Here is a 9,162-nt window from a genome sequence, read left to right as displayed (position 1 = left end):
CTGATTCCTCCCTCAGTCCCTCTATGACCCCTCACTCCCTGACCCTTGACCTTTGAGCCTTCTATCGGCCCCATGTTCCATTATGGTTCGACCACCACCAATGCTACTAGTCTCTCTAACCTCCCTCTGACCTCCCTCTAACCTCCCTCTGACCTCCCTCTAACCTCCCTCTGAAGGTTCAGTCCAGTGCTCTCTGCCCATCGAACACCCTACCGAATGTATTGTTACTATAGTTACATAGATTTTCTACTATTACAAACTTATAAACAGTTCATGTATCCCTTAGGTGTGAATGCTGCTGTGCACTCTTGTGCCAAGATAATTCATGCATTAATGCTGCTAGATAGCTATATTTGCTGCTTAACTTGCAAAGACTTTGTAGCTAGAGGCCTTCAGTAGTGGATATGTAGTAGGGAGAAGGACTCATAAAGAAGCATTACAAAAGTAAAGGAAGTAGATTCCATTAGTTAGCGGTCTGGATTGTCTTCTGACAGGTGGCGGCATTCCTCCTCTCATTTTTTTATGTAAAAAAAATGTCACCTTTATTTAACCAGGCAAGTTAGAACAAATCCTTATTTACAAGGACGGCCTACCCCGGCCAAACCCGGACGAAGCTGGCCAAGTTAGAACAAATCCTTATTTACAACGACGGCCTACCCCGGCCAAACCCGGACGAAGCTGGCCAAGTTAGAACAAATCCTTATTTACAACGACGGCCTACCCCGGCCAAACCCGGACGAAGCTGGCCAAGTTAGAACAAATCCTTATTTACAACGACGGCCTACCCCGGCCAAACCCGGACGAAGCTGGCCAAGTTAGAACAAATCCTTATTTACAACGACGGCCTACCCCGGCCAAACCCGGACGAAGCTGGCCAAGTTAGAACAAATCCTTATTTACAACGACGGCCTACCCCGGCCAAACCCGGACGACGCTGGCCAAGTTAGAACAAATCCTTATTTACAACGACGGCCTACCCCGGTCAAACCCGGACGAAGCTGGCCAAGTTAGAACAAATCCTTATTTACAACGACGGCCTACCCCGGCCAAACCCGGACGAAGCTGGCCAAGTTAGAACAAATCCTTATTTACAACGACGGCCTACCCCGGCCAAACCCGGACGAAGCTGGCCAAGTTAGAAAAAATCCTTATTTACAACGACGGCCTACCCCGGCCAAACCCGGACGAAGCTGGCCAAGTTAGAACAAATCCTTATTTACAACGACGGCCTACCCCGGCCAAACCCGGACGAAGCTGGCCAAGTTAGAACAAATCCTTATTTACAACGACGGCCTACCCCGGCCAAACCAGGACGAAGCTGGCCAAGTTAGAACAAATCCTTATTTACAACGACGGCCTACCCCGGCCAAACCAGGACGAAGCTGGCCAAGTTAGAACAAATCCTTATTTACAACGACGGCCTACCCCGGCCAAACCCGGACGAAGCTGGCCAAGTTAGAACAAATCCTTATTTACAACGACGGCCTACCCCGGCCAAACCAGGACGAAGCTGGCCAAGTTAGAACAAATCCTTATTTACAACGACGGCCTACCCCGGCCAAAAGAGGACGAAGCTGGCCAAGTTAGAACAAATCCTTATTTACAACGACGGCCTACCCCGGCCAAACCAGGACGAAGCTGGCCAAGTTAGAACAAATCCTTATTTACAACGACGGCCTACCCCGGCCAAACCCGGACGACGCTGGGACAATTGTGCGCCGCCCTTTGGGACTCCCAATCACGGCCGGTTGTAATAACCTCAACATAGCCGTGGCGTTATCTGACGTAAGACAATGAGAGGTTTGTTGTTAAACACACCGGCAGCCTTTCCAGACACAGAAACACCTCAGAAATAGAGATCATTGTGTGATTACCTAGCTTTAACCCTTGCTATAGTAGCCATCTCCCTCTGCTGGTAGTCATAGATAGTTGCCATGTAAAAAAAGGTATTTTAAACATGCAGTATTTATTTCTTATATCGTTTTTGTTAAAGCGCCCTGTCCCTATAATACATGGTGCTGAACTCTCAGCTCTGTGTGAAGTCTGGAACATTTCAGATTGGTTTGTGTGTGATGTGTGCAATTTGAAAATATCAATGTGTTTTGCTGCAAAACGTCACAGCCAAATGAAAGAAAATGTACAGTTGAATGTACTATTGTCTTATTTTACACTGTACCAAGAGAAACATGCTTTGGTTCCAGATGGTTTGTTTACCCGGCATGTTTGAGCTGTAGCTGACAGACAAACCTCTGTCTCTGGAGAGTATTTAGAATATCCCATACAGAAATGTAGCTGACAGACAAACCTCTGTCTCTGGAGAGTATTTAGAATATCCCATACAGAAATGTAGCTGACAGACAAACCTCTGTCTCTGGAGAGTATTTAGAATATCCCATACAGAAATGTAGCTGATAGACAAACCTCTGTCTCTGGAGAGTATTTAGAATATCCCATACAGAAATGTAGCTGATAGACAAACCTCTGTCTCTGGAGAGTATTTAGAATGTCCCATACAGAAATGTAGCTGCGTTTCACAAACAAACATGACTGAGATACCTGGAATATCTGAAATCTGACAGTGTATATGAGAGGATTTACAGAGAAAACATTAACAATGAAAACCAATGTAACTCACCAGTGTGCAGTAACTATAACATCCTTTTCTCAAAGCAGTCTTCTTGTAGCCTGACTGACGCACAGGCCCACGTGGTACACAGTGAGAGGAGAGCTTGTGGTACGTACAAGAGCGTTAGCCAGGGAAGTCTTCTTTCCCCACCTAGGGGCTGATGTATCCCACCTAGGGGCTGATGTACCCCACCTAGGGGCTGATGTACCCCACCTAGGGGCTGATGTATCCCACCTAGGGGCTGATGTACCCCACCTAGGGGCTGATGTACCCCACCTAGGGGCTGATGTACCCCACCTATGGGCTGATGTACCCCACCTAGGGGCTGATGTATCCCACCTAGGGGCTGATGTACCCCACCTAGGGGCTGATGTACCCCACCTAGGGGCTGATGTACCCCACCTAGGGGCTGATGTATCCCACCTAGGGGCTGATGTATCCCACCTAGGGGCTGATGTACCCCACCTAGGGGCTGATGTATCCCACCTAGGGGCTGATGTACCCCACCTAGGGGCTGATGTATCCCACCTAGGGGCTGATGTACCCCACATAGGGGCTGATGTATCCCACCTAGGGGCTGATGTACCCCACATATGGGCTGATGTATCCCACCTAGGGGCTGATGTATCCCACCTAGGGGCTGATGTATCCCACATAGGGGCTGATGTACCCCTCCTAGGAGCTGATGTACCCCACCTAGGGGCTGATGTATCCCACCTAGGGGCTGATGTACCCCACCTAGGGCAATCCTGGTGTCATTATGTGTCACTCTGTGAAAGAGTTGGATACTGACCCTGAGTCAGTTGCTAGGGGGATTTGTATATGAATAACTGCTAAAGCAGCACTACACCACCATACATGGCCTTTTGTAGCATTGACAGATTTCTGGTGTTGTTTTTGACAGGCTTTGATTAATTTAATTAGCAATTTGTGTATTGAATACAAAACATTTTGTAATTTTATCCTGTTTATAGCCTGTGCTTGATGTAATTATTTCCAAATTACCAATGATATTAAATATTTGATATTTGAATGTCTGTGTTGTATTCATGTAAGTGAATATATTCCGTGGCAGTAATTATTTTTGCGGGAAAATCATGACATTTCAAACTGAGATAGAGATGACATTGAGTGAGCAGAAATGAATGATCAATAGAAAACCAGTAATATATTACAGACTAAAGATATGTATTAATATGTCATACATTGTTACAAATCACACAAAGATACAGTACCTATCCATATTCATGGAAAAGAGCTACAGTATTTATGTAAAAAATACAAAACAATTCCAGTAGAACGGTGTTAAACGTTTGTTAAATCCAGTTGATGGACCAGCACAGGGCTCTTTGTTTCTGACAGGTGACTGGTAAGCGGTCCCTCAGGCATGAGATCGATGGGCTTTTCAGTACAAATTAGATTGAGAAATACTGCTCTATAACAAGGTTTACATTCTAAGTGACAAAAGTACATGGAGTATAGCAAATATACAAGATTAATAACATGCGGATCCAAACGTTTATCATTATCTAGTATATATATATATATATATATATTTAACCTCTATTTAACTAGGCAAGTCAGTTAAGAATGAATTCTTATTTACAATGATGGCCTACTCTGGCCAAACCCGGATGACACTGGGCCAATTGTGCGCCGCCCTATGGGACTCCCAATCACGGCCGGATGTGATACAGCCTGGATTCAAACCAGGGACTGTAGTCACGCCTCTTGCACTGAGATGCAGTGCCTTAGACCGCTGCACCACTCAGGAGCCCAGTAACTCCTACCCATAACCTTTACAATACTAATATTAAACATACAGGCATACAGTGGTACTGCTGGGTTAGTTAGTGGTGCATATCAAATAGGCTGTGATAGAGAATAGAAAATATATTGAGACAAAAAACCTTATTATGATTATCTAATTAGCCTGCAAATCCCAGATTGACTGTGCACTTAGACAGGCTTTTCTTGATCAGGCAGTTGTTGCTGCATTGGTGCTGCTGGGCAATTTCTCATAGCACTTCTTCATCTCTTCATATTCCTCAGAGACATCTGCAAAGAAGCATTGACATAAGCTTAAATGTTCACCATGTAACATTTGGTACCTGTTATTTAATTTTGCCTAATTATTTGAGGTACAGTAAGTACCACAAAAGTATTGGTTGCTAGTTTCTTAGTTAATTAAACACCAGATAAGTACCAGCTTAAACTGGGCTGTAGAAAGTATATAGTTTGACATGTAGTATAGTATGAATCTGGAATTGGGAGTTTTGCCTCTACACAACATGCAGTTAAATGTTTTGTCATGATGTTTATATTCAGCACTCCACCGTATTCCAGACCAGGCTTGACCCGTGTAGTGTATACTGGGACCAGATCTTTAGTGGGTGGGCCATCTCTGTCAAGAACAGTCAAAACCTGCAGGCATTTTAGGCCTTCCTCAATGACTGGTCCACATATGTGTCACCATTGAGGTTAGTCTAGATGAAAACCAAGACACTTGGTTGTTGTTAACATTGGTACTTCCTGTCTCCCTAGGATGAGTGGTGCAGGTTGTGGAGGGTCTCTTGAAAAACATATCCGAATTTCCACAGACTTTTTCTTACTCAGTAGCATGTTGTTGGATGTGGCCCACTCTTCCAGCTGCTTTATCTCCAAGACCATTGAAGTGTCCTCTTGGATACTGGTTAGTGGTATGGCTTGGGGCAGCTCTACAACGTCTGCATACCCAGTGTCCAGAGTGTCACTCACTGAAGACAACTTTTCAGGTGGACATGTGAAGGAGAAACAGATATGGTGAGGGACATAAATGTTCCCTCTGTCTTCTTCCTGTGGTGTATTTGTGGAGCCAGGCTATTCACCTTTGGGCACAGTTTAATGTCAGACAGATGTTGCAGGAGATTTGCCTGATCTACTCGATCAAAGGCATTGGATATGTCAGCAAGTAACACCCTCACCATTGTTGGTTTTCTGTAGTCTGTAGCTGTCAGCCAGGAGTGTGTGGCTTTCATAGGGGTGATAGTAGTGCTGGACTTTGGAAGGTAGGCATACTGATTCGTGCACTCAGAGAGGACTGTGCTTTCCCTCGATCCTTGCTGGTCTCCCAGTCCCTGACGCTGAAAAACATCCCCACAGCATGATGCTGCCACCACCATGCTTCACTATAGGGATGGTGCTATGTTTCCTCCAGACATGATACTTGGCATTCAGGCCAAAAAGTTCAATCTTGGTTTCTTCAGACCAGAGAATCGTGTTTCTCATGGTCTGAGAGTCTTTAGGTGCCTTTTGGCAAACTCGAAGCGGGCTGTCATGTGCCTTTTACTGAGGAGTGGCTTCCGTCTGGCCACTCTACCATCAAGACCTGATTGGTGGAGTGCTGCAGAGATGGTTGTCCTTCAGGAAGGTTTTCCCATCTCCACAGAGGAACTCTGGAGCTCTGTCAGAGTGATCATCGGGTTCTTGGTCACCTCCTTGACCAAGGCCCTTCTCCCCCGATTGCTCAGTTTGGCCAGGCAGCCAGCTCTAGGAAGAGTCTTGGTGGTTCTAAACTTCTTCCATTTAAGAACGATGGAGGCCACTGTGTTCTTGGGGACATTCAGTGCTGCAGAAATGTTTTGTTACCCTTCCCCAGATCTGTGCCTCGACACAATCCTGTCTCGGCGCTCTATGGACAATTCCTTCCACCTTATGGCTTGGTTTTTGCTCTGAGATGCACTGTCAACTGTGGGACCTTATATAGACAGGTGTGTGCCTTTTCAAATCATGTCCAATCAATTTAATTGTCCTTCACGGCGTAGTGTGTTACCAATTGTTTTCTTGGTGACTATGGTTCCAGCTGCCTTGAGATCATTGACAAGATCCTCCCGTGTAGTTCTGGGCTGATTCCTCACCGTTCTCATGATCATTGCAACTCCACGAGGTGAGATCTTGCATGGAGCCCCAGGCCGAGGGAGATTGACAGTTCTTTTGTGTTTCTTCCATTTGCGAATAATCGCACCAACTGTTGTCACCTTCTCACCAAGCTGCTTGACGATGGTCTTGTAGCCCATTCCAGCCTTGTGTAGGTCTACAATCTTGTCCCTGACATCCTTGGAGAGCTCTTTGGTCTTGGCCATGGTGGAGAGTTTGGAATCTGATTGATTGATTGCTTCTGTGGACAGGCGTCTTTTATACAGGTAACAAACTGAGATTAGGAGCACTCCAAATCTCAGCTTGTTACCTGTATAAAATACACCTGGGAGCCAGAAATCTTTCTGATTGAGAGGGGGTCAAATACTTATTTCCCTCATTAAAATGCAAATCAATTTATAACATTTTTGACATGTGTTTTTCTGGATTTTTTGTTGTTGTTATTCTGTCTCTCACTGTTCAAATAAACCTACCATTAAAATTATAGACTGATAATTTCTTTGTCAGTGGGCAAACGTACAAAATCAGCAGGGATCAAATACTTTTCCCCCTTGCTGTATATACCACAATGGTCTCTTCCCTTTACCTGGGACGAGCAAGCTGTCAGGCGTCTTGAGTGACTGGCTCATGGATTCTTATAGTTCACGCTCCAGCTCCTCCACAATGTGTTTCTGATTTAGGACAGAAAGGTTTTAGGTAACACATTATTTTATGGTACACATACTAGCAGCTCATAAGAACCGATGATCTAATCTAAATCAGTGAAGAGTCATCATTCAACAGTTATATATTGGGGAGATGGGGGATGGCAGCACCAACACACCTGGCAACCTGTGACCAAAAGGTCTTCACACTGGGGCAGTGTCACGTCATATGCATGTAGGTTCCAATATTTCACTGGCCAATTAAGACCAAAAAGCTCCATGGGACTCACACTTATGGAGTCCTATGGAGTCAACCACTCTGTAAACTAATGGGAATAGTTACGGTATGGAATACATATCTTCAAGACTACAAACAAAATACAGATTGGAAGAGAGTCTGGAACAATATCCCAATGTCCTCCGGAAATTAGAATTGTCAACTAATACACTACAAATTCATTCACAGATTGTATTTGAGTCCACGGAAACGCTCCCAATTTAAACTTGTTCCTATTCCAAATTGTCTGTTGTGTTCTCAAATAAATATTGGAACCTATATGCATATGATGTGGGACTGCCCCAGTGTGAAGAGCTTTTGGTCACAGGTTGCCAGGTCTGTGTCGAGCATAGTTGGTGCTGCCATCTCCCCAATATGTTCATTTTGAATGATGACTCTTCACTGACTCTCACAGTACCCCAGAAATGAGTTGCAAAAATAATGTGTAACGGCAGATTTCCTCCTCTTCGTCTGAAGAGGAGTAAGGATCGGACCAAGATGCGGCATGGTAAGTGGTCATGACGATTTTAATAAGAAAAGCACTGAACACGATGAAAAACAATAACCGAATACGTGAAATAACCGAACCAGTACCGTGTGGCGACAAACACTCACACGGAAACAAACACCCACAAACCAACAGTGAAACCCAGGCTACCTAAATATGGTTCTCAATCAGGGACAACGATAAACAGCTGCCTCTGATTGAGAACCATATCAGGCCAAACACAGAAATAGAAAAAACATAGAAACACAAACATAGACTGCCCACCCCAACTCACACCCTGACCATACAAAATAAAGACAAAACAAAGGAAATAAAGGTCAGAACGTGACATAATGTTGGTGACCAGATGGAAACCTCCACATAAACTCAGCATAACTCAATAGCTACATAACTTCCTTGACGTCCTTTCACTAGAGCTCTGCATAGCTTGTGTGAACAGCGCCAAGGAAACAACATTAGATACATTCAATAGAGCAGACGAAAGGTCAAAAGCTTATGAGGTAATGTAATCATGTTTGAATGTATCAATTGTATTTTTTATATCTGTATCGAATATTGATGTATGCAGGCTGATTCTATATTCTATGATTCTATTCTATTCATGTGTGCCTTGGTCCCACAAACAATTTTACAAACATAAGATGAGTTATCCATGATGTTTTGTTTTACACACATATATGTCGACAACACAAGCCCGTGTGGGGGAGGGAGGGAGGTGGGGAGACAAAGGTGGGGTTGGAGGGAGGGAGGGAGTGAGGGAGAATAGGAATGGGTCGCATCTACTGAGAAGGGGAGATGGGACAGACAGGACAAATAATTCTTGTTTTATGTTTTCTCTCGTATTTTTTGCTTCTTTATACAATTGAAGTCGGAAGTAGCCAAATACAGTGGGGCAAAAAAGTATTTAGTCAGCCACCAATTGTGCAAGTTCTCCCACTTAAAAAGATGAGAGAGGCCTGTAATTTTCATCATAGGTACACTTCAACTATGACAGACAAAATGAGATTTTTTTTCCAGAAAATCACATTGTAGGATTTTTTATGAATTTATTTGCAAATTATGGTGGAAAATAAGTACACTCCAAATGCTTCTTACGAAGCCACTCCTTCGTTGCCTGGGCGGTGTGTTTGGGATCATTGTCATGCTGAAAGACCCAGCCACGTTTCATCTTCAATGCCCTTGCTGATGGAAG

This window comes from Oncorhynchus clarkii, unplaced genomic scaffold, assembly GCF_045791955.1.
Source record: "Oncorhynchus clarkii lewisi isolate Uvic-CL-2024 unplaced genomic scaffold, UVic_Ocla_1.0 unplaced_contig_586_pilon_pilon, whole genome shotgun sequence".
In the NCBI taxonomy this organism is placed as follows: Eukaryota; Metazoa; Chordata; class Actinopteri; order Salmoniformes; family Salmonidae; genus Oncorhynchus; species Oncorhynchus clarkii.
The sequence above is the reverse complement of the archived record's forward strand: the minus strand, read 5'-3'. Positions refer to the sequence as shown.